The sequence below is a fragment of the Phyllobates terribilis genome, unplaced genomic scaffold, assembly GCF_046119375.1.
Source record: "Phyllobates terribilis strain yellow unplaced genomic scaffold, ASM4611937v1 Scaffold_2__4_contigs__length_985480577, whole genome shotgun sequence".
Lineage (NCBI taxonomy): Eukaryota > Metazoa > Chordata > Amphibia > Anura > Dendrobatidae > Phyllobates > Phyllobates terribilis.
In genome coordinates, this window is record NW_027362762.1 from 889,048,286 (window position 1) to 889,070,261 (window position 21,976).

Consider the following 21,976-nt stretch of genomic DNA (forward strand, 5'->3'; position numbering starts at 1 on the left):
AGCCTTGGTGAGAGAGGTAAAGAAGAACCCCAAGATCACTGTAGCTGAGCTCCAGAGATGCAGTAGGGAGATGGGAGAAAGTTCCCCAAAGTCACCTCCACCAGTCGGGCCTTTATGGCAGAGTGGCCTGACGGAAGCCTCTCCTCAGTGCAAAACATATGAAAGCCCGCATAGAGTTTGCTCATAAACACATGAAGGACTCCCAGACTATGAGAAATAAGATTCTCTGGTCTGATGGGGCGAAGATAGAACTTTTCGGTGATAATTCTAAGCGGTATGTGTGGAGAAAACCAGGCACTGCTCATCACCTGCCCAATACAATCCCAACAGTGAAACATAGTGGTGGCAGCATCATGCTATGGGGGTGTTTGTCAGCTGCAGGGATAGGATAACTGGTTGCAATTGAAGGAAACATGAATGCGGGCAAGTGCAGAGATATCCTGGATGAAAACTTCTTCCAGAGTGCTCTGGACCTCAAACTTGGCCGAAGATTCTCCTTCCAACAAGACAATGACCCTAAGTACACAGCTAAAATAACAAAGGAGTGGCTGCAGAACAACTCTGTGACCATTCTTGACTGGCCCAACCAGAGCCCTGACCTAAACCCAATTGAGCATCTCTGGAGAGACCTGAAAATGGCTGTCCACCAACGTTCACCATCCAACCTGATGGAACTGGAGAGGATCTGCAAGGAACAATGGCAGAGGACCCCCAAATCCAGGTGTGAAAAACTTGTTACATTATTCCCAAGAAGACTCATGGCTGTACTAGCTCAAAAGGGTGCTTCTACTCAATACTGAGCAAAGGGTCTGAATACTTATGACAATGTGATATTTCAGTTTTTCTTTTTTAATAAATTTGCAAAAATTTCTAAATTTCTGTTTTTTTTCAGTCAAGATGGGGTGCAGAGGCTACTTTAATGAGAAAAAAATGAACTTTTTATAATTTACCAAATGGCTGCAATGAAACAAAGAGTGAAAAAATTTAAAGGGGTCTGAATACTTTCCACACCCACTGTACATTTAAGTAGATATACAAAAAATATAAATGCTACTTAGTGATGTTTAATGCATCTACATTATATTTGAATCCTATGCAAAAGAATCTCACAACATCCATCAATATATTAACTGTGTTCCACATATGAGTTATATACCTTGTATTACTTCTAAAAAAATGGCAAGTACTACTGACCCTTTGAAAATCAGGATTAGAAGATTTTCCTCTGATTTCTGGAGCAGCAGTAGTAACATTTCTGCGATTTTCCATCATTTTACAGAAGTTTGCAATTGGGACACAAATTCCTCACATTTATGGGGTATTAAGGACATTTTCTCAGCAATTAAAGGAGGCTTTCATGCCTGTAAACTTTAGTTGTGAGACTTTTTGGATTTTTCAATTAGGCATGTGTATTCCAATTCGCATGAACCAAAATCAGAATGTTACTTTGCATTATTAATATTCTGCCTTTTTCTCCCACTTGTTTTATTGTAAGGTGCCCAAGCGAGGTAGTCGTGGGCGAGCTGTAGCCCATGCTCACTTTGGCACTCTACAGACAAAGTGTGTCCACGTCCTGGTGTTCTGCTGTTTATGTGGTGTCTCCCACTTACTTCTGGCCTGCAGGCCTCTTCTGACTCCAGGAATCCTTCTTCTGGAACCAGGGCAGCAATCAATTCAGAGGACACAGGGATCATAAATACAACCAGAACTTTACATGGTAACTGACAGTATATACAGCATTTACAGGCAGGAGTAAAGGATAAGGCCCAATGGGTTGTCATCTTTCCAACAGGTACCGGATACAAGTTCAGCCCTGGTTCCCGATCTAGGTCAAGCATCCCTTCTGCTTTCTTCTCTAGCCCTAGGGATTCTTCCTCACCATTGACAGTATATCTGGATCCCATCTCACTCCGTCTCTGAGAGTTTGTGCCTGTTATCTCTTCTGCAGCCTCGCAGAAAGAATGTGAACCCAGGCCTCGATGTCTACCTCGAGATTCCCAGGCCGGTAAAGGGGACTCGTGGAGGAGTTCTCTGTTGATCCACTGCCTGGGATTCTAGGCCCATGTTGTCCCTAGCAGCCCCTAGCTGGAGCCTGCTGCTTGTTACTGGTCACTGTACTTCACCATACTGACTGAACTCACTTCTTCCTACTTCTGAAAACTACCCAGAGATTCCCAAAGTGCCCACCCATTATGGGCTGTCCTTACACATAGTTAACTCTCACACTGCCTATATGCCTGCTATGTTACTGGCAAACTTCACCTTTCACCTACATTCTAGACAGTGACAACTTGTGGCCTTTTTTTAATACTTCAGCCCACAGAGAAACATAACAGGAAGAAAACATTATTCACAAGCACAGTAGCATTGAGGTTTTCAGGGGGAACATGTGAGCAATGAAGCACCGCACACTCTTAGTGCTGAGTGCATCCGAGAGCACAGATACACTCCGCACTAGGAGTATGCAGTGGTTCATTGCTCACAAATCATAGGGTTCCATGCCACTTCATCAGCACCTCAAAGTTCTAAGACAGAGTGCACGCCAAACTCTTCCTTCAGGGGGAACATGACAGCTGGTCATCTCCTTACATTATGACAGTAATTGAATTCACATTCAGCTCTAACCAGGCTTGGACTGGCCCACAGGAGAACAGGTGGATCCCACGATAGGCCCCTACATGTGAGGGCCGCCACTCTATATGAGCAGAACTTGGCAAAATAAATTTACTATGTACAAACAAAGGCAGTATCTCATCATTTATTTACCAGCCTAGCCAGTTTATTATAACATAGAAGCACAGGTAAATTTGTGAATGAGGGTAATGTAATATTTGCATGTAAATGAACAGTAGGCCTCCAGAGTCAATGTTGTTGGTGAGCTTTTGGCACCTCAGTCCGATACTGGTTCCATCTGCATGTATGTTTGAATGATATCCATTTGTCTCAGCTAATATCATTTGTATCAGTCTGTTATTGTCCCAAAGTAACAATCACTTTTTCATACTACATATGTCAGACATATGCCTAATGTAGATTTGCACAGTTCTGAGCCATGTTAACTGTTTATTTGCTTTTCGCTATTTGATGTGTTTTGTCACTGTTTCATTTTTAAACTTCACTTACTGCTAATTCTGGAGAGTAGAAAATATAATGACTAGTGTTGAGTGGGCACTAAAATGCTCGGGTGCTCGAAACTCTGGCTGAGCTCGCCGTGATACTCGGGTGCTCGATCTGAGCAACGAGCCCAATGTTAGTCTATGGGAGACCCGAGCATTTTTGCGGCAGCACCCCCGGCAGTCTGTAGAAAGCCTAAAAAGTGCCCAAAACGATAGTGACAGTGCTCAAAAGACATGGGGACAGCATGGGCATCGCCCCAGGAAGAATTTCTGACCCCCAGGTCACTGCTGTCAACAACGTGGTCAGAGGTATTAAGCCACTTTAATGGGGTCACAATAAAACGTTCAAAAACAAAACTGAAACGGTTTTCCTGTGAAATATGTTAAGGAACTTCTTTTCCAGGGTAAAGACTTGTGTATAAGGTAAAATAAATAACCAAAAACAAAAATACTCCTCCACACCTTGGGCTATGTTCACAAGTAGCATATTTTATGTGTTTTTGCACTTTTGTATTGCTTTCAACCGTGTCAAATGCATTCACCGGGAAATGTCATTTTAACATTTTACAATCTTATCGGGCCATGTGCTGTGTGACACATGCATACAGTGCTGAAAAGACATGGGAACAGCATGGGGAAGACCCCTGGAAGCATCTCTGACACCCAGGTCACTGCCTAAAAGTGTGCCCATCAGAAATGATCCTTTCCGCATCAGAAGATTCAGAATTGCAACTATCCCCGTGCAAGTCCTTGTCCCAGGGCAGTGTTCAATTGTATCTCCCCCATTCCTTGCAATGCAAGCACAAGAATGCAGCCTGCCACCCACCCACCTCCAGGCTGCAATACCATACTGCTAGCTTGCTTGCACTTGAAATGGGGCCTTTTAGTTTGGAGGAGGCCGAATCTGGCCACTACCTCATGGCTGCTTCGGCAGCGAGGTATCCATACTCAGTCCCCTGTCGCCCGGCGGCCGGGTGTCCATGCTCGGTCCCCAGGCGCCAGGGGGCAGCCTGGTGTCCATGCTCAGTCCCCAGCCGCCCCGCGGCCGGGTGTCCACACACGGTCCCCAGCCGCCTGGGGGCGGCCGGGTGTCCATAAACGGTCCCCAGCCGCCCCTATTTCTCCTTGGAACATCCCCCCACACACTTTTTTTAGCCCGGCCTGCTTTAGGGCAGCATTGGACGAGACCACCAGAGAACCAGACTCCTCCAGTGGGCCCTGGCTTCTCCACCAGTGGAGTTGAGAGTGCCAAGGTGAGGAGCATGATGATGATGATAGAAGATAGCATCTGCTTTGTTTTCTTGGAATGCAAGCGTAAGTGTGCAACCTGCCACCCACCCACCCCCAGGCTGCAATACCATACTGCTAGCTTGCTTGCACTTGAAATTGGGCATTTTAGTTTGGAGGAGGCTGAAGCTGGCCACTACCTCATGGCTGCTTCGGCAGTGAGGTATCAATACTCAGTACCCAACCGCCCGGCGGCCGGGTGTCCACGCTCGGTGCCCAGCCGCCAGGGGGCGGCCGGGTGTCCATACTCGGTCCCCAGCCGCCCCACGGCCGGGTGTCCACACACGGTCCCCAGCCGCCTGGGGGCGGCTGAGTGTCCATAAACGGTCCACAGCCGCCCCTATTTCTCCTTGGAACATCCCCCCACACTTTTCTTAGCCCGGCCTGCTTTAGGGCAGCATTGGACGAGCCCACCAGAGAACCAGACTCCTCCGGTGGGCCCTTGCTTCTCCATCAGGGGAGTTGAGAGTGCCAAGGTGAGGAGCATGACGATGATGATAGAAGTTAGCATCTGCTTTGTTTTCTTGGAATGCAAGCGTAAGTGTGAAACCAACCACCCAACCACCCCCAGGCTGCAATACCATACTGCTAGCTTGCTTGCACTTGAAATTGGGACTTTTAGGCATGTGGAAGCAGACGCCGGCCACCATGTCATGGCTGCGTCGGCGGCCTGGTATCGATACTCAGTCCCCAGCCGCCCGGTGGCCGGGTGTCCACGCTCGGTCCCCAGCCGCCAGGTGGGCCCTGGCTTCTCCATCAGGGGAGTTGAGAGTGCCAAGGTGAGGAGCATGATGATGATGATAGAAGTTAGCTTCTGCTTTGTTTTCACGGAATGCAAGCGCATGTATGTAGTAGCGGCTAGGCCTGAGGTGGTCAGCGTTTTGGCGCATATCCTACCTCCTCCGAGGATTGCTGGATGTTTTCCTGCTACTATCCCAGTTCTATGACTCCCGTTAAAACAAAGCTTCAGGTGATGAATGATGGATGAGATGGTGGCAAAGGAGAAAGAGCAGGAGGAACAGGGACCATTCACATCAATATCAGGCCAGTCAACCACACATGTCTAGTAGGATATGTTTCTTTACCAAAAGGAGAGGTTCGGTTACACAGATAACTGGGCATTCAGTGAGTGCAATGCCTACCAAAAATTTTGAGGCACTCCAATGCCCGTTGGAAGTGACATGGAGGTCAGAGGGCCTTAAGTAAACCGTTTTTTCCATTTATAGCAACTGGGTCACCTGTGCACTGCTGGCCTAAGCAGTGAATGGAAGGCTTTCCAAAAATTATGAGGAACTGCAATGCCCCTTGAAAAAGACGTGGATTACAGCATGCTAAAAACCTTCTACCCATTATTGGGGAGTGGTTCTCCCTTAGTGCTCGCCTATGCATTGAAAAGCTATAGCTGACTAAAATTAGGAGGAAATGCAATGCCTGTTGTAAGAATGGTGGAGTTCACAGAGGAATAAAAAGACAATATCAATGCCCCTTGAAAAAGTGGTGGAGGTCATAGTAGCTTAAGAAGACAGTTTTAATGCCCATTGGAAAAGTGGTGGAGGTCACAGTGGAATAAAAAGACAATATTAATGCCCCTGACAAAAAAGTGGTGGAGGTCGCAGTAGCTTAACAAGACGGTTTTAATGCCCATTGGAAGAGACGGGGAGATCGCAGTGGAATAAAAAGACAATATCAATGCCCCTGGGAAAAATGGTGGAGGTCGCAGTAACTTAACAAGACGTATTTAATGCCCCTTGGAAGAGTGGTGGAGGTCACAGTAGCATAACAAGACGGTTTTAATGCCCCTTGGAAGAGACGTGGAGGTCGCAGTGGAATAAAAAGACATTATCAATGCCATTGGAAAAAGTGGTGGAGGTCGCATTAGTTTAACAAGACAGTTTTAATGCCCCTTGGAAAAGAGGTGGAGGTTGCAGTAGCTTAACAAGACGGTTTTAATGCCCCTGGGAAGAGTGGTGGAGGTCACAGGAGCTTAACAAGACAGCTTTAATGCCCCTTGGAAAAGTGGTGGAGGTCACAGTGGCTTAACAAGACAGCTTTAATGCCCCTTGGAAAAGTGGTGGAGGTCGCAACAGCTTAACAAGACGGTTTTAATGCCCCTTGGAAAAGTGGTGGAGGTCGCATTAGCTTAACAAGATGGTTTTAATGCCCCTTGGAAGAGACGTGGAGGTTGCAGTAGCTTAACAAGACGGTTTCCATGCCCATTGGAAGAGTGGTGGAAGTTACAGTAGCTTTACCAGACGGTTTTAATGCCCCTTGGAAAAGACGTGGAGGTTGCAGTAGCTTAACAACACGGTTTTAATACCCCTTGGAAGAGTGGTTGAGGTCACAGTAGCTTAACAAAACAGCTTTAATGCCCCTTTGAAAAGTGGTGGAGGTCGCAGTAGCTTAACAAGACAGCTTTAATGCCCCTTGGAAAAGTGGTGGAGTTCGCAGTAGCTTAACAAGACAGCTTTAATGACCCTTGGAAAAGTGGTGGAGGTCGCATTAGCTTAGCAAGACAGTTTTAATGCCCTTTGGAAGAGACGTGGAGGTTGCAGTAGCTCAACAAGACGGTTTAAATGCCCCTTGAAAGAGACGTGGAGGTCGCAGTAGCTTAAGAAGATGGTTTTAATGCCCCTTGGAAGAGTGGTGGAGGTCACAGTAGCTTAAGAAGACTGCTTTAAGGCCCCTTTAAGAGACAAGGAGGTCGCAGAGGAATGAAAAGACAATATCAATGCCCCTGGGAAAAGTGGTGGAGGCCGCAGTAGCTGAACAAGACGGATTCAATGCCCCTTGGAAGAGTGGTGGAGGTCACAGTAGCTTAACAAGACGGTTTCAATGCCCTTTGGAAGAGAAGTGGAGGTCCCATTGGAAAAAAAAGACAATATCAATGCCCCTGGGAATAGTGGTGGAGGTCACAGTAGCTTAAGAAGACTGTTTTAAGGCCCCTTTATGAGACAAGGATGTCGCAGAGGAATGAAAAGACAATATCAATGAACCTGAGAAAAGTGGTGGAGGCCACAGTAGCTGAACAAGATGGATTCAATGCCCCTTGGAAGAGTGGTGGAGGTCACAGTAGCTTAACAAGACGGTTTTAATGCCCCTTGGAAGAGAAGTGGAGGTCCCAGTGGAAAAAAAAGACAATATCATAGCCCCTGGGAATAGTGGTGGAGGTCACAACAGCATAACAAGACGGTTTTAATGCCCCTTGGAAGAGACAAGGAGGTCGCAGTGGAATAAAAAGACAATATCAATTCCCCTGGAAAAAGAGGCGGAGGTCGCATTAGCTTAACAAAACAGTTTTAATGCCCCTTGGAAGAGTAGTGGGGGTCACAGTAGCTTAACAAGACAGCTCTAATGCCCCTTGGAAAAGTGGTGGAGGTCGCAGTGGCTTAACAAGGCAGCTTTAATGCCCCTTGGAAAAGTGGTGGAGGTCGCAACAGCTTAACAAGACGGTTTTAATGCCGCTTGGAAAAGTGGCGGAGGTCACATTAGCTTAACAAGACAGTTTTAATGCCCCTTGGAAGAGACGTGGAGGGAGCAGTAGCTTAACAAGACCTTTTAAATGCCCCTTGGAAGAGTGGTGGAGGTTACAGTAGCTTAACAAGATGGTTTTAATGCCCCTTGGAGAAGTGGTGGAGGTCGCAGTGGTTTAACAAGACGGTTTTAATGCCCCTTGGAAGAGACGTGGAGGTTGCAGTAGCTTAACAAGACGGTTTAAATGCCCCTTGAAAGAGTGGTGGAGGTTACAGTAGCTTAACAAGACGGTTTTAATGCCCTTTGGAGAAGTGGTGGAGGTCGCAGTAGCTTAACAAGATGGTTTTAATGCCCCTTGGAAGAGACGTGGAGGTCAAAGTGGTTTAGCAAGACAGTTTTAACGCCCCTTGGAAGAGATGTAGAGGTCGCAGTAGCTTAACAACACTGATTTAATGCCCCTTGGAAACGTGGTGGAGGTCGCAGTAGCTTAACAAGACAGCTTTAATGGCCATTGGAAAAGTTGTGGAGATCGCACTAGTTTAACAAGACAGTTTTAATGCCCCTTGGAAAAGTGGTGGAGGTCGCATTAGCTTAGCAAGATGGTTTTAATACCCTTTGGAAGAGATGTGGAGGTTGCAGTAGCTTAATTAGACGGTTTAAATGCAGCTTGGAAGAGACGTGGAGGTCGCAGTAGCTTAAGAAGACGGTTTTAATGTCCCTTGGAAGAGTGGTGGAGGTCACAGTATCTCAAGAAGACGGTTTTAATGCCCCTTTAAGGAGGTCGCAGTGGAATAAAAAGACAATATCAATGCCCCTTGGAAAAGTGGTGGAGGCCGCAGTAGCGGAACAAGACGGATTAAATGCCCCTTGGAAGAGTGGTGGAGATCACAGTAGCTTAACTAGACAGTTTTAATGCCCCTTGGAAGAGACGTGGAGGTCTCAGTGGAATACAAAGACAATATCAATTCCCCTGGAAAAAGTGGTGGAGGACGCATTAGCTTAACAAGACGGTTTTAATGCCCCTTGAAAGAGTAGTGGAGGTCACAGTAGCTTAACAAGACAGCTTTAATGACCCTTGGAAAAGTGGTGGAGGTCGCAACAGCTTACCAAGACGATTTTAATGCCCCTTGGAAAAGTGGCGGAGGTTGCAGTGGTTTAGCAAGACAGTTTTAATGCCCCTTGGAAGAGACGTGGAGGTTGCAGTAGCTTAACAAGATGGTTTAAATGCCCCTTAGAAGAATGGTGGAGGTTACAGTAGCTTAACAAGACGGTTTTAATGCACTTTGGAGAAGTGGTTGAGGTCGCAGTAGCTTAACAAGACGGTTTTAATGCCCATTGGAAGAGACGTGGAGGTCAAAGTGGTTTAACAAGACAGTTTTAATGTCCCTTGGAAAAGTGGTGGAGGTCGCAGTAGCTTAACAAGACAGCTTTAATGGCCATTGGAAAAGTGGTGGAGATCGCAGTAGTTTAACAAGACAGTTTTAATGCCCCTTGGAAAAGTGGTGGAGGTCGCATTAGCTTAGCAAGATGGTTTTAATACCCTTTGGAAGAGATGTGGAGGTTGCAGTAGCTTAATTAGACGGTTTAAATGCAGCTTGGAAGAGACGTGGAGGTCGCAGTAGCTTAAGAAGACGGTTTTAATGTCCCTTGGAAGAGTGGTGGAGGTCACAGTATCTCAAGAAGACGGTTTTAATGCCCCTTTAAGGAGGTCGCAGTGGAATAAAAAGACAATATCAATGCCCCTTGGAAAAGTGGTGGAGGCCGCAGTAGCGGAACAAGACGGATTAAATGCCCCTTGGAAGAGTGGTGGAGATCACAGTAGCTTAACTAGACAGTTTTAATGCCCCTTGGAAGAGACGTGGAGGTCTCAGTGGAATACAAAGACAATATCAATTCCCCTGGAAAAAGTGGTGGAGGACGCATTAGCTTAACAAGACGGTTTTAATGCCCCTTGAAAGAGTAGTGGAGGTCACAGTAGCTTAACAAGACAGCTTTAATGACCCTTGGAAAAGTGGTGGAGGTCGCAACAGCTTACCAAGACGATTTTAATGCCCCTTGGAAAAGTGGCGGAGGTTGCAGTGGTTTAGCAAGACAGTTTTAATGCCCCTTGGAAGAGACGTGGAGGTTGCAGTAGCTTAACAAGATGGTTTAAATGCCCCTTAGAAGAATGGTGGAGGTTACAGTAGCTTAACAAGACGGTTTTAATGCACTTTGGAGAAGTGGTTGAGGTCGCAGTAGCTTAACAAGACGGTTTTAATGCCCATTGGAAGAGACGTGGAGGTCAAAGTGGTTTAACAAGACAGTTTTAATGTCCCTTGGAAAAGTGGTGGAGGTCGCAGTAGCTTAACAAGACAGCTTTAATGGCCATTGGAAAAGTAGTGGAGATCGCAGTAGTTTAACAAGACAGTTTTAATGCCCCTTGGAAAAGTGGTGGAGGTCGCATTAGCTTAGCAAGATGGTTTTAATGCCCCTTGGAAGTGAAATGGAGGTCGCAGTGGAATAAAAAGACAATATCAATTCCCCTGGAAAAAAGAGATGGAGGTCGCATTAGCTTAACAAGACGATTTTAATGCCCCTTGGATAAGCGGTGGAGGTCGCAGTAGCTTAACAAGACGGTTTTAATGCCCCTTGGAAGAGTGGTGGAGGTCACAGTAGCTTAACAAGACAGCTTTAATGACCCTTGGAAAAGTGGTGGAGGTCGCAGTGGCTTAACAATACAGCTTTAATGCCCCTAGGAAAAGTGGTGGAGGTCGCAGCAGCTTATCAAGATGGTTTAATGCCTCTTGGAAAAGTGGCGGAGGTCACATTAGCTTAACAAGACGGTTTTAATGCCCCTTGGAAGAGACATGGAGGTTGCAGTAGCTTAACAAGACCTTTTAAATGCCCCTTGGAAGAGTGGTGGGGGATACAGTAGCTTAACAAGACGGTTTTAATGCCCCTTGGAGAAGTGGTGTAGGTCGCAGTGGTTTAACCTGATGGTTTTAATGCCACTTGGAAGAGCGGTGGAGGTCGCAGTAGCTTAACAAGACGGATTTAATGCCCCTTGGAAGAGTGGTGGAGGTCACAGTAGCTTAACAAGACAGCTTTAATGCCCCTTGGAAAAGTGGTGGAGGTCGCAGTAGCTTAACAAGACAGCTTTAATGCCCCTTGGAAACGTAGTGGAGATCGCATTAGCTTAACAAGATGGTTTTAATGCCCCTTAGAAGAGACGTGGAGGTTGCAGTACCTTATCAAGACGGTTTAAATGCCCCTTGGAAGAGACTTGGAGGTCGCATTAGCTTAACAAGATGGTTTTAATGCCCCTTGGAAAAGAGGTGGATGTCACAGTAGCTTAACAAGACGGTTTTAATGCCCCTTGGAAGAGACGTGGAGGTCGCAGTGGAATAAAAAGACAATTTCAATGCTCCTAGGAAAAGTGGTGGAGGTCGCAGTAGCTTAACAATACGGTTTAAATGCCCCTTGGAAGAGTGATGGAGGTTACAGTAGCTTAACAAGACAGCTTTAATGCCACTTGGAAAAGTGGTGGAGGTTGCAGTAGCTTAACAAGACGGTTTTAATGCCCCTTAGAAGAGACGTGGAGGTTGCAGTACCTTAACAAGACGGTTTAAATTCCCCTTGGAAGAGACATGGAGGTCGCAGTAGCTTAACAAGATGGTTTTAATGCCCCTTGGAAAAGTGGTGGAGGTCACAGTAGCTTAACAAGACGGTTTTAATGCCCCTTGGAAGAGACGTGGAGGTCGTAGTGGAATAAAAAGACAATATCAATTCCCCTGGGAAAAGTTGTGGAGGTCGCAGTAGGTTAACAAGACGGTTTTAATGCCCCTTGGAAGAGCGGAGGAGGTCGCAGTAGCTTAACAAGATGGTTTAAGTGCCCCTGGGAAGAGTGGTGGAGGTTACAGTAGCTTAACAAGACAGCTTTAATGCCCCTTGGAAATGTGGTGTAGGTCGCAATAGCTTAGCAAAACGGTTTTAATGCCCCTTGGAAGAGACGTGGAAGTTGCAGTAGCTTAACAAGACGGTTTTACTGCCCCTTGGAAGAGACGTGGAGGTGGCAGTTTAATAAAAAGACAAAATCAATTCCCCTGAGAAAAGTGGTGGAGGTCACAGTAGCTTAACAAGACGATTTTAATGCCCCTTGGAAGAGACGTGGAGGTCGCAGTGGAATAAAAAGACAATATCAATGTCCCTTGGAAAAGTGGCGAAGGTCGCAGTAGCTTAACAAGACAGTTTTAATGTCCCTTGGAAGAGAGGGGGAGGTCGCAGTAGCTTAACAAGACAGTTTAAATGCCCCTTGGAAAAGTGGTGGAGGTTACAATAGCTTAACAAGAAAGCTTTAATGCCCCTTAGAAAAGTAGTGGAGGTCGCAGTAGCTTAACAAGACGGTTTTAATGCCCCTTGGAAAAGTGGTGGAGGTCGCATTAGCTTAGCAAGACGGTCTTAATGCCCCTTGGAAGATACGTGGAGGTTACAGTAGCTTAACAACACGGTTTTAATGCACTTTGGAGAAGTGGTGGAGGTCGCAGTAGCTTAACAAGACGGTTTTAATGCCCATTGGAAGAGACGTGGAGGTCAAAGTGGTTTAACAAGACAGTTTTAATGCCCCTTGGAAAAGTGGTGGAGGTCGCAGTAGCTTAACAAGACAGCTTTAATGGCCATTGGAAAAGTGGTGGAGATCGCAGTAGTTTAACAAGACAGTTTTAATGCCCCTTGGAAAAGTGGTGGAGGTCGCATTAGCTTAGCAAGATGGTTTTAATGCCCCTTGGAAGTGAAATGGAGGTTGCAGTGGAATAAAAAGACAATATCAATTCCCCTGGAAAAAAGAGATGGAGGTCGCATTAGCTTAACAAGACGATTTTAATGCCCCTTGGATAAGCGGTGGAGGTCGCAGTAGCTTAACAAGACGGTTTTAATGCCCCTTGGAAGAGTGGTGGAGGTCACAGTAGCTTAACAAGACAGCTTTAATGACCCTTGGAAAAGTGGTGGAGGTCGCAGTGGCTTAACAATACAGCTTTAATGCCCCTAGGAAAAGTGGTGGAGGTCGCAGCAGCTTATCAAGATGGTTTAATGCCTCTTGGAAAAGTGGCGGAGGTCACATTAGCTTAACAAGACGGTTTTAATGCCCCTTGGAAGAGACATGGAGGTTGCAGTAGCTTAACAAGACCTTTTAAATGCCCCTTGGAAGAGTGGTGGGGGATACAGTAGCTTAACAAGACGGTTTTAATGCCCCTTGGAGAAGTGGTGTAGGTCGCAGTGGTTTAACCTGATGGTTTTAATGCCACTTGGAAGAGCGGTGGAGGTCGCAGTAGCTTAACAAGACGGATTTAATGCCCCTTGGAAGAGTGGTGGAGGTCACAGTAGCTTAACAAGACAGCTTTAATGCCCCTTGGAAAAGTGGTGGAGGTCGCAGTAGCTTAACAAGACAGCTTTAATGCCCCTTGGAAACGTAGTGGAGATCGCATTAGCTTAACAAGATGGTTTTAATGCCCCTTAGAAGAGACGTGGAGGTTGCAGTACCTTATCAAGACGGTTTAAATGCCCCTTGGAAGAGACTTGGAGGTCGCATTAGCTTAACAAGATGGTTTTAATGCCCCTTGGAAAAGAGGTGGATGTCACAGTAGCTTAACAAGACGGTTTTAATGCCCCTTGGAAGAGACGTGGAGGTCGCAGTGGAATAAAAAGACAATTTCAATGCTCCTAGGAAAAGTGGTGGAGGTCGCAGTAGCTTAACAATACGGTTTAAATGCCCCTTGGAAGAGTGATGGAGGTTACAGTAGCTTAACAAGACAGCTTTAATGCCACTTGGAAAAGTGGTGGAGGTTGCAGTTGCTTAACAAGACGGTTTTAATGCCCCTTAGAAGAGACGTGGAGGTTGCAGTACCTTAACAAGACGGTTTAATTTCCCCTTGGAAGAGACATGGAGGTCGCAGTAGCTTAACAAGATGGTTTTAATGCCCCTTGGAAAAGTGGTGGAGGTCACAGTAGCTTAACAAGACGGTTTTAATGCCCCTTGGAAGAGACGTGGAGGTCGTAGTGGAATAAAAAGACAATATCAATTCCCCTGGGAAAAGTTGTGGAGGTCGCAGTAGGTTAACAAGACGGTTTTAATGCCCCTTGGAAGAGCGGAGGAGGTCGCAGTAGCTTAACAAGATGGTTTAAATGCCCCTGGGAAGAGTGGTGGAGGTTACAGTAGCTTAACAAGACAGCTTTAATGCCCCTTGGAAAAGTGGTGTAGGTCGCAATAGCTTAGCAAAACGGTTTTAATGCCCCTTGGAAGAGACGTGGAAGTTGCAGTAGCTTAACAAGACGGTTTTACTGCCCCTTGGAAGAGACGTGGAGGTGGCAGTTTAATAAAAAGACAAAATCAATTCCCCTGAGAAAAGTGGTGGAGGTCACAGTAGCTTAACAAGACGATTTTAATGCCCCTTGGAAGAGACGTGGAGGTCGCAGTGGAATAAAAAGACAATATCAATGTCCCTTGGAAAAGTGGCGAAGGTCGCAGTAGCTTAACAAGACAGTTTTAATGTCCCTTGGAAGAGAGGGGGAGGTCGCAGTAGCTTAACAAGACAGTTTAAATGCCCCTTGGAAAAGTGGTGGAGGTTACAATAGCTTAACAAGAAAGCTTTAATGCCCCTTAGAAAAGTAGTGGAGGTCGCAGTAGCTTAACAAGACGGTTTTAATGCCCCTTGGAAAAGTGGTGGAGGTCGCATTAGCTTAGCAAGACGGTCTTAATGCCCCTTGGAAGAGACGTGGAGGTTTCAGTAGCTTAACAAGAAGGTTGAAAATCCCCTTGGAAGAGACGAGGAGGTCGGAGTAGCTTAACAAGATGGTTTTAATGCCCCTTGGAAAAGTGGTGGAGGTTGCATTAGCTTAACAAGACGGTTTTAATTCCCCTTGGAAGAGACGTGGAGGTTGCAGTAGCTTAACCAGATGGTTTAAATGCCCCTTGGAAGAGTGGTTTAGGTTACAGTAGCTTAACAAGACAGCTTTAATGCCCCTTGGAAAAGTGGTGGAGGTCGCAGTAGCTTAACAAGACGGTTTTAATGCCCCTTGAAAGAGACATGGAAGTTGCAGTAGCTTAACAAGATGGTTTAAATGCCCCTTGCAAGAGACGTGGAGGTCGCAGTAGCTTAACAAGACAGTTTTAATGCCCCTTGGAAGTGTGGTGGAGGTCACACTAGCTTAAGAATACAGTTTTAATGCCCCTTTAAGAGATAAGGAGGTCGCAGTGGAATAAAAAAAAATTATCATTGCCCCAGGGAAAAGGGGTGGAGGCTGCAGTAGCTGAACAAGATGGATTCAATGCTCCTTGGAAGAGTGGTGGGGGTCACAGTAGCTTAATAAGACGGTTTTACAGCCCCTTGGAAGAGACGGGGAGGTCCCAGTGGAATAAAAATACAATATCAATGCCCCTGGGAAAAGTGGTTGAGGTCGCATTAGCTTACCAAGACGATTTTAATGCCCCTTGGAAGAGCGGTGGAGGTCGCAGTATCTTAACAAGACGGATTTAATGCCTATTGGAAGATTGGTGGAGGTCACAGTAGCTTAACAAGACAGCTTTAATGCCCCTTGGAAAAGTGGTGGAGGTCGCAGTAGCTTAACAAGACAGCTTTAACGCCCCTTGGAAAAGTAGTGGAGGTCGAATTAGCTTAACAAGATGGTTTTAATGCCCCTTAGAAGAGACGTGGAGGTTGCAGTACCTTAACCAGACGGTTTAAATGCCACTTTGAAGAGACTTGGAGGCCGCAGTAGCTTAACAAGATGATTTTAATGCCCCTTGGAGGAGACATGGAGGTTGCAGTAGCTTAACAAGACGGTTTAAATGCCCCTTGGAAGAGTGTTGGAGATTACAGTAGCTTAATAAGACAGCTTTAATGCCCCTTGGAAAAGTGGTGGAGGTCGTAGTAGCTTAACAAGACAGCTTTAATGCCCCTTGGAAAAGTAGTGGAGGTCGCGTTAGCTTAACAAGACGGTTTTAATGCCCCTTAGAAGAGGAATTGGAGGTTGCAGTACCTTATCAAGACGGTTTAAATGCCCCTTGGAAGAGACGTGGAGGTCGCAGTAGCTTAACAAGATGGTTTTAATGCCCCTTGGAAAAGTGGTGGAAGTCACAGTAGCTTAACAAGATGGTTTTAATGCCCCTTGGAAGAGACGTGGAGGTCGCAGTGGAATAAAAAGACAATATCAATGCCCCTGAGAAAAGTGGTGGATGTCGCAGTAGCTTAGCAAGACGGTTTTAATGCCCCTTGGAAGAGCGGAGGAGGTCGCAGTAGCTTAACAAGATGGTTTAAATGCCCCTGGGAAGAGTGGTGGAGGTTACAGTAGCTTAACAAGACAGCTTTAATGCCCCTTGGAAAAGTGGTGTAGGTCGCAATAGCTTAGCAAAACGGTTTTAATGCCCCTTGGAAGAGACGTGGAAGTTGCAGTAGCTTAACAAGACGGTTTTACTGCCCCTTTGAAGAGACGTGGAGGTGGCAGTTTAATAAAAAGACAAAATCAATTCCCCTGAGAAAAGTGGTGGAGGTCACAGTAGCTTAACAAGACGATTTTAATGCCCCTTGGAAGAGACGTGGAGGTCGCAGTGGAATAAAAAGACAATATCAATGTCCCTTGGAAAAGTGGCGAAGGTCGCAGTAGCTTAACAAGACAGTTTTAATGTCCCTTGGAAGAGAGGGGGAGGTCGCAGTAGCTTAACAAGACAGTTTAAATGCCCCTTGGAAAAGTGGTGGAGGTTACAATAGCTTAACAAGAAAGCTTTAATGCCCCTTAGAAAAGTAGTGGAGGTCGCAGTAGCTTAACAAGACGGTTTTAATGCCCCTTGGAAAAGTGGTGGAGGTCGCATTAGCTTAGCAAGACGGTCTTAATGCCCCTTGGAAGAGACGTGGAGGTTTCAGTAGCTTAACAAGAAGGTTGAAAATCCCCTTGGAAGAGACGAGGAGGTCGGAGTAGCTTAACAAGATGGTTTTAATGCCCCTTGGAAAAGTGGTGGAGGTTGCATTAGCTTAACAAGACGGTTTTAATTCCCCTTGGAAGAGACGTGGAGGTTGCAGTAGCTTAACCAGATGGTTTAAATGCCCCTTGGAAGAGTGGTTTAGGTTACAGTAGCTTAACAAGACAGCTTTAATGCCCCTTGGAAAAGTGGTGGAGGTCGCAGTAGCTTAACAAGACGGTTTTAATGCCCCTTGAAAGAGACATGGAAGTTGCAGTAGCTTAACAAGATGGTTTAAATGCCCCTTGCAAGAGACGTGGAGGTCGCAGTAGCTTAACAAGACAGTTTTAATGCCCCTTGGAAGTGTGGTGGAGGTCACACTAGCTTAAGAATACAGTTTTAATGCCCCTTTAAGAGATAAGGAGGTCGCAGTGGAATAAAAAAAAATTATCATTGCCCCAGGGAAAAGGGGTGGAGGCTGCAGTAGCTGAACAAGATTGATTCAATGCTCCTTGGAAGAGTGGTGGGGGTCACAGTAGCTTAATAAGACGGTTTTACAGCCCCTTGGAAGAGAAGGGGAGGTCCCAGTGGAATAAAAATACAATATCAATGCCCCTGGGAAAAGTGGTTGAGGTCGCATTAGCTTACCAAGACGATTTTAATGCCCCTTGGAAGAGCGGTGGAGGTCGCAGTATCTTAACAAGACGGATTTAATGCCTATTGGAAGATTGGTGGAGGTCACAGTAGCTTAACAAGACAGCTTTAATGCCCCTTGGAAAAGTGGTGGAGGTCGCAGTAGCTTAACAAGACAGCTTTAACGCCCCTTGGAAAAGTAGTGGAGGTCGAATTAGCTTAACAAGATGGTTTTAATGCCCCTTAGAAGAGACGTGGAGGTTGCAGTACCTTAACCAGACGGTTTAAATGCCACTTTGAAGAGACTTGGAGGCCGCAGTAGCTTAACAAGATGATTTTAATGCCCCTTGGAGGAGACATGGAGGTTGCAGTAGCTTAACAAGACGGTTTAAATGCCCCTTGGAAGAGTGTTGGAGATTACAGTAGCTTAATAAGACAGCTTTAATGCCCCTTGGAAAAGTGGTGGAGGTCGTAGTAGCTTAACAAGACAGCTTTAATGCCCCTTGGAAAAGTACTGGAGGTCGCGTTAGCTTAACAAGACGGTTTTAATGCCCCTTAGAAGAGGAATTGGAGGTTGCAGTACCTTAACAAGATGGTTTAAATGCCCCTTGGAAGAGACGTGGAGGTCGCAGTAGCTTAACAACATGGTTTTAATGCCCCTTGGAAAAGTGGTGGAAGTCACAGTAGCTTAACAAGATGGTTTTAATGCCCCTTGGAAGAGACGTGGAGGTCGCAGTGGAATAAAAAGACAATATCAATGCCCCTGAGAAAAGTGGTGGATGTCGCAGTAGCTTAGCAAGACGGTTTTAATGCCCCTTGGAAGAGACGTGGAGGTTTTAGTAGCTTAACAAGACAGTTGAAAAGCCCCTTGGAAGAGACGAGGAGGTCCCAGTAGCTTAACAATATAGTTTTAATGCCCCTTGGAAGAGACGTGGGGGTCGCAATGGAATAAAAAGACAATATCAATGCCCCTTGGAAAAGTGGTGGAGGTCGCAAAAACTTAGCAAGACGATTTTAAAACCCCTTGGAAGAGCGGGGGAGGTTGAAGTAGCTTAACAAGACAGTTTAAATGCTCCTTGGAAGATTGGTGGAGGTTACAGTAGCTTAACAAGACAGCTTTAATGCCCCTTGGAAAAGTGGTGGAGGTCGTAGTAAATTAACAAGACAGCTTTAATGCCCCTTGGAAAAGTAGTGGAGGTTGCATTAGCTTAACAAGACGGTTTTAATGCCCCTTAGAAGAGACGTGGAGGTTGCAGTACCTTAACAAGACGGTTTAAATGCCCCTTGGAGAGACGTGGAGGTCGCAGTAGCTTAACAAGATGGTTTTATTGCCCCTTGGAAAAGTGGTGGAGGTAACAGTAGATTAACAAGACGGTTTAATGCCCCTTTGTAGAGACGTGGAGGTCGCAGTTAAATAAAAAGAGAATATCAATGCCCCTGGGAAAAGTGGTGGAGGTTGCATTAGCTAAACAAGACGGTTTTAATGTCCCTTGGTAGAGCGGTGGAGGTCGCAATAGCTTAACAAGACAGATTTAATGCCCCTTGGAAGAGTGGTGGAGGTCACAGTAGCTTAACAAGACAGCTTAATGCCCCTTGGAAGAGTGGTGGAGGTCACAGTAGCTTAACAAGATGGTTTAAATGCCCCTTGGAAGAGTGGTGGAGGTTACAGTAGCTAAACAAGACAGTTTTAATGACCATTAGAAAAGTGGTGGAGGTTGCAGTAGCTTGACAAAACAGCTATAATGACCCTTGGAAAAGTGGTGGAGGTCGCAGTAGCTTAACAAGATGGTTTCAATGCCCCTTAGAAGAGACGTGGAGGTTGCAGTACCTTAACAAGACGGTTTAGATGCCCCTTGGAAGAGACGTGGAGGTCGCATTAGCTTAACAAGATGGTTTTAATGCCCCTTGGAAAAGTGGTGGAGGTCAGAGTAGCTTAACAAGACTGTTTGAAGGCCCCTTGGTAGAGACGTGTAGGTTTCAGTAGCTTAATAAGACAGTTGAAAAGCCCCTTGGAAGAGACGAGGAGGTTGCAGTACCTTAACAAGATGGTTTAGATGTCCCTTGGAAGAGACGTGGAGGTCGCAGTGGAATAAAAAGACAATATCAATGCCCCTGGGAAAAGTGGTGGATGTCGCAGTAGCTTAGCAAGACTGTTTTAATGCCCCTTGGTAGAGACGTGGAGGTTTCAGTAGCTTAATAAGACAGTTGAAAAGCCCCTTGAAAGAGACGAGGAGGTCGCAGTAGCTTAACAAGACAGTTTTAATGCCCCTTGGAAGAGACGTGGAGGTCACAGTGGAATAAAAAGACAATATCAATGCCCCTTGGAAAAGTGGTGGAGGTCGCATTAGCTTAGCAAGACGGTTTTAATGGCCCTTGGAAGAGACGTGGAGGTTTCAGTAGCTTAACAAGATGGTTTTAATGCACCTTGGAAAAGTGGTGGAGGTTGCATTAGCTTAACAAGACGGTTTTAATTCCCCTTGGAAGAGACGTGGAGGTCGCAGTAGCTTAACAAGATGGTTTTAGTGCCCCTTGGAAGAGTGGTGGAGGTCACAGTAGCTTAACAAGACAGTTTTAATGCCCCTTTAAGAGACAAGGAGGTCGCAGTGGAATAAAAAGACATTATCAATGCCCCTGGGAAAAGTGGTGAAGGCTGCTGTAGCTGAACAATATGGATTCAATGCTCCTTGGAAGAGTGGGGGAGGTCACAGTAGCTTAACAATACAGTTTTAATGCCCTTTGGAAGAGACGTGGAGGTCCCAGTGGAATAAAAAGACAATATCAATGACCCTGGGAAAAGTGGTGGAGGTCGCATTGGCTTAACAAGATGGTTTTAATGCCCCTTGGAAGAGTGGTGGAGGTCGCAGTAGCTTAACAAGACGGATTTAATACCCCTTGGAAGAGTGGTGGAGGTCACAGTAGCTTAACAAGACAGCTTAATGCCCCTTGGAAAAGTGGTGTAGGTCGCAGTAGCTTAACAAGACAGCTTTAATGCCCCTTGGAAAAGTAGTGGAGGTCGCATTAGCTTAACAAGACGGTTTTAATGCCCCTTAGAAGAGACGTGGAGGTTGCAGTACCTTAACAAGACGGTTTAAATGCCCCTTGGAAAAGAAGTGGAGGTCGCAGTAGCTTAACAAGATGGTTTTAATGCCCCTTGGAAAAGTGGTGGAGGTCACAGCAGCTTAACAAGACGGTTTTAAAGCCCCTTGGAAGAGACGTGGAGGTGGCAGTGGAATATAAAGACAATATCAATGCCCCTGGGAAAAGTGGTGGAGGTCGCATTAGCTTAACAAGACGATTTTAAAGCCCCTTGGAAGAGACGTGGAGGTCGCAGTGGAATAAAAAGACAATATCAATGCCCCTGGGAAAAGTGGTGGAGGTCGCAGTGGCTTAACAAGACAGTTTTAATGCCCCTTGGAAGAGCGGGGGAGGTTGCAGTAGCTTAACAAGACAGTTTAAATACCCCTTGGAAGAGTCGTGGAGGTTACAGTAGCTTAACAATACAGCTTTAATGCCCCTTGGAAAAGTGGTGGAGGTCGCAGTAGCTTAACAAGACGGTTTTAATGCCCCTTAGAAAAGTAACATAGTAACATAGTAACATAGTTTTTAAGGTTGAAGGAAGACTAAGTACATCTAGTTCAACCCATTGCCTAACTTGTTGATCCAGAGGAAGGCAAAAAAACCCATGTGGCAAACACTAAGCTCCACATTGGGGAAAAAAATTCCTTCCCGACTCCATACGACAATCAGACTAGTTCCCTGGATCAACGCCCTATCAAGGAATCTAGTATATATAACCTGTAATATTATACTTTTCAAGAAAGGCATCCATGCCCTTTTTAAATTTTAACAGTGAATCACTCATTACAACATCATGCGGCAGAGAGTTCCATAGTCTCACTGCAATTACAGTAAAGAATCCCCGTCTGTGATTATGAATAAACCTTCTTTCCTCTAGACATAGAAGATGCCCCCTTGTCCCCGTCTCAGGGCTCAGAGTAAAAAGATCAGTAGAAAGGTCTTTGTACTGTCCCCTCATATACTTGTACATAGTAATAAGATCACCCCTAAGCCTTCTTTTTTCCACAGTAAATAACCCCAAGTGTAATAACCACTCTTGATATTGCAGACCCCCCAGTCCTCTAATAACCTTGGTCGCTCTTCTCTGCATCCGCTCTAGTTCAGCTATGTCTTTCTTATACACCGGAGACCAGAACTGTACACAGTATTCTAAGTGTGGTCGCTCTAATGACTTGTATAGAGGTAAAATTATGTTCTCCTCATGAGCATCTATGCCTCTTTTAATGCATCTAATTATTTTATTTGCCTTTGCAGCAGCAACCTGACACTGGCCACTAAACGTGAGCTTGTCGTCCACCAATACACCCAGGTCTTTTTCAGTTACAGTTTTGCCCAATGTTTTACAATTAAGCATATAATTATACATTTTATTTCCTCTGCCCAAGTGCATTACCTTACATTTATCCCCATTAAAGCTCATTTGCCATTTATCAGCCCAAGCTTCTAGTTTACATAGATCCTCCTG

The 21,976-nt window shown here is 45.7% G+C and overlaps 1 protein-coding gene across 1 annotated transcript in view; it reads right to left on the reverse strand.

The window, feature by feature from the left end:
- Positions 1 to 21,976, reverse strand: part of HTR1F (5-hydroxytryptamine receptor 1F) — a 663,252-nt gene that overhangs the window by 378,015 nt on the left and 263,261 nt on the right. The window lies entirely within an intron of this gene.